Here is a 4162-nt window from a genome sequence, read left to right as displayed (position 1 = left end):
TGAATTCACCAAGCATCATCCTCGCCATGTCTAAAAGTGTCCTGTTCTTCCTCTCTACCACACTGTTTTGTTGTGGTGTGTAGGGAGCGGAGAACTCATGCTTGACACCTTCCTCCTCAAGGTACTCCTTTACTTGAAGATTCTTGAATTCGGACCCGTTGTCGCTCCTTATCTTTTTCACCTTGAGCTCAAATTCATTTTGAGCTCTCCTTAAGAAGCACTTTAGGGTCCCTTGGGTTTCTGTTTTATCCTGCAATAAGAATACCCAAGTGAAGCGGGAAAAATCATCAACAATAACAAGACCATACTTACTTCCCCCGATGCTGAGGTAGGCGACGGGTCCGAAGAGGTCCATATGAAGTAGCTCAAAAGGTCTTGATGTGGTCATCACATTTTTGCTATGATGAGTACTTCCCACATGTTTACCTGCTTGACAAGCTGCACAAGGTCTATCTTTTTCAAAAGATACATTGGTTAGACCTAACACATGTTCCCCCTTTAGAAGTTTATGAAGGTTCTTCATCCCAACATGTGCTAGACGGCGATGCCACAGCCAACCCATGCTAGTCTTAGCAATTAAGCATGCATCTAGACCGGCCTCCTCCTTCGAAAAATCAACTAAATAGAGTTTGTCGTCTAGTCTATACTACTCTATTAAGATAGTAGAGTCAGCGTCCACACCCTGGTTGCCCCCGCCTGCCCCCGCACCCTCCCACGCGCGCGCATGGAAGCAGCCCGCCAGCACCCGTCGTGCCCCTCCCCCCACGACCGCACAAGCACCGTCCCCCCACCGCCCCCGCCCCGGATCTCGCCCCCGTCGTGGATCCCGCGCTGGCCACGACCGCCAATCTCGGCCAGCCCCCGCTGTACCCTCGCCTATGTCTTGCCCCGTGATCCTCTCCCCCTCGTCGTCGTCGCCCGCCCTTCCATCCACGCGTCGTGCCCCCATCCACGCTCTGCATCGATCCCCTTCCATCGGCGCATCCGATGAGGATCCACACCTGTCGCGCCCGTTCGTCATCGGCGCCCCACATCGATCCCCGCGCATCGTCGGTGCCCCCCCTCCATAGTTGCAAAGATCCGGGGGGGAGTGGAGACGCCCGGACTGATGGTGTCCCGTGCACGGAGGGGAGCTCCGATCTAGGACGCGACAGGGAGTCAGGGAGCGCACACACACAGCAGCGGCGCCTCTGCTTGCTCCTAGCCGCGCCATGGCTGCCGCGGTCCTCCACCTCTCCCTCCACGGCCGCCTCCTCCGCTCTATCGATTAGGCTCGCCAAACTCTCCGTCCACGGCCGCCTCCGCCGCGCACCTCCTCCATGCCATCGAGAAGGCGGAGGATGCGATGTCGAACCGCCATCAGGTTCATGTTCTCGCGTGGCCTCACCAGACGCGCAGGTCCTCCTCTGCGGCGTCGAGAAGGCGGAGGACGCAACGACGAGCCAAGCCTCCTCCACGTAGGACCTTGGGAAGCTGGAGTCTGACGCGCAAAAGGAGGACACCTACTACATGCTCATGCAGATCCAGTCGCGCGTGGTCTCCTTCGAGGAGCAGGTTGGTGAAACAGAGCTGAGAGGTGCGGTTTTCGCTGGGTTTTGGGTCGGGATTTGGGGTTGGTTGCGGGCGTGTGGCGATCTGTTCTCTGACCGGCCATAATGGGGGTGATCTTTCCTGCCCTCGGCTTTGAGCGAAAGGCTCGGATCAGAGGGGAATGGGGGCGGCACTAAAAGAAACAACTGGGCGGGCGAGTGAAGAATCCGTGTGAATTGGGAGGGGAGAAAAAGGGGAGGAGGAGGCCTCGCCTTTCTTTTGAGCTCCTCTCTTTTTCTCCAGTTTCTTTTGGTCGTCTACTTTCTCTTTTCTAGGAGCCCTGCGAGTCTGTGTATTGCGTTGTTCTGTGCTTCGGTGAGGAGGAATGGGGTGGTGGGGTTGGGGTGGCACAGGCGCACATCACAGCACAGCCACAACCCCTGTCCATGGTGACATGCACCTCTTTTGTTCTTGGCTTTGTTGCCATCTATTTGGTCTGATCAGGTCATCACTTTACTGCAAACCTAACAAAACATACCATAACTATGCCATGTGTATATGTTTACCTAAGCAGGATGGTGAAACAGAACTGAGAGGTGTGGTTTTCGCTGGGTTTCGGGTCGAGATTTGGGGTTGGTTGCGGGTGTGTGGCGATCTATTCTCTGACCGGCCCTAATCTGGTGCGCAAAACCGCACCTCTCTTTTCCTTTTGAGTGCTGAGTTGACTGACGTATTCGATTCCTTGGTAAAGGGTGTGGTGGTAGGGAAGCTGACCATTTCTTGATGGCGATGAGGATCCAGTGGAGGGGAGCAACAAGAGTCGACAATACCAGAAAAGCAAGGAACCTCCTTGAGGCGAAGATCTCGCCCAAAATTTTGGAACCCCAAGAAGACAGAAACATGGCCAAAAATCCTCCCCTTGCAGTGGCCACGCACAGAGCGCAAACACACCGAAATGCCATAGGAAGAGGAGGGGGAAAGATGGATCAGGCTCTCTATCGCGCACAGCGCAAGAACTTATTCCTTGATTCCCGAAGTGACCAAACAATTGCAAAAGCAGCTCGGATCAGAGGGGAATGGCCATGCCCAGTGTTAGTTAGTTTGTTCTTTTGGCGATGTTGGTAGATGGATAGGTTGCTAGAGTGAGATTGATGTGTATTCTTTGCCATGTTCGTTGTTGTTCTTTATACTGATGAACGATTGTAACTGTGTCTGCATATGGAGATTGGAAGGAGCTCGGAGGGCTGGGGCGATGACCTGAGTTTTATGGAGAGAGGATGCCAGAGCTGCGAAGCAGCACTCGCCAAGCATGCCTAAGGTCGAAGAAGCTTGAAGATCTGCACCAGATTAGTCATGAAGGTTTTGTTTTCTTCATTATTCTTTTTTCATCATGCTGCTGCTGCATTTCAGGTGTAGCATTTTCGTGTAATTTGTCATTCTGCTTGTTCCTGTAATTGATGAGCCTCCAAAGACTAAAGAAGTTAACATGAGAGATCTGTATGCCGTTCGACACTGATCTGTGGCCACTACTACTCTTCTGCTCACAGGCTGGACTTGGTTATGGTAAACGGTTCTGATTTACTCTTTTCTTTTCCAATTGGTGACCTTTTGCTATGGGAAGATTATGCAGACGTATCAGTTGTTCAAGAACTGCAGCATGCGTTAGAGGAGTACTTTTGCCAGTTGTTCTTGGTTTAACAACAACGAAAGGTTAGTTTCAACCTTTTCTTATTCACTTCTGTGTCTTCGTTCTTTTTTTGAGGAATCTCCTCTGTATAATCTTCATGGTTAATTACTCGTAGAGTCAAAGATTTATAGTGAAATTTTGATTGATTTGAACAGAGAGCCGTCTCGAATCGTCAGTGCAGTTCAGGTGGAAGACCTTAGATGAATCTCCTCTGTACTTTTTTGTAAAATTTCTGAGTTATATAAATTGTATGAGATGTGTGTTAATTACATGTAAAAAATGCATGGTTAGCCAGTAACCGGTTTTTGTAAAAAGTTTAGCAACGCTAACCAGTACTGCTTATGCGTGTGAGCAATGGCCATTGTGCAAACTGCCTTCAAAAGAAGAAGATGAGATGGATGGAAATCAGATCATTGGTGCAGAACTGCAGATTCTACCTGAACAAATATTCCTCTGAACATATGGATATGGTGATTGTGCCTCCCCTGTCAGTTTACTGTTTGGCCGGCATGGTTTTCTACCGTGCGTGAACACAACAGTTTGCATTTTTTTGACAGAACGAACAGTAATATTTTATAAAAGTAAACTCTGATGAAGGTTGAAACAACTATTTTTGAAACCGTAAGTGATCAAACTGGGCTTTAGGGCGACGGTTGGTAGACATACCAAAACAACTGTTGGACTGCTTTGCGATGTTTGACGCATAGCTTTTCACTAGGTGAGTACCCGTGCGTTGCAACGGGAACATATAATAACATAATAACTTATATACAAAATGTGTCTTATATTGTTACTAGAAACGTGCCCGTGCGATGCCACGGAACACAAATTGCGACCCTCTAATGGACTTAGGGCCCTGGCGACAGGCGGCGTGAGTACAATAGTGACGACAAAATATGTGATTATTAAACATAGATAAAGAACGATATAAATATGTCTACCCAA

The 4162-nt window shown here is 49.6% G+C and overlaps 1 long non-coding RNA gene across 1 annotated transcript; it reads left to right on the top strand.

Annotated features, from left to right (window-relative positions):
* Positions 1-828: 828 nt before the first annotated feature.
* On the top strand, positions 829-3623 carry LOC103643565 (uncharacterized). The gene is made up of 4 exons (XR_561096.1): positions 829-1554; positions 2755-2889; positions 3152-3240; positions 3373-3623. It is a non-coding gene; the product is annotated as an uncharacterized lncRNA (long non-coding RNA).
* The last annotated feature ends 539 nt before the right edge of the window (positions 3624-4162 follow it).

Source organism: Zea mays, chromosome 1 (genome assembly GCF_902167145.1).
Source record: "Zea mays cultivar B73 chromosome 1, Zm-B73-REFERENCE-NAM-5.0, whole genome shotgun sequence".
Taxonomy (NCBI): Eukaryota; Viridiplantae; Streptophyta; class Magnoliopsida; order Poales; family Poaceae; genus Zea; species Zea mays.
The sequence above is the reverse complement of the archived record's forward strand: the minus strand, read 5'-3'. Positions and strand labels throughout refer to the sequence as shown.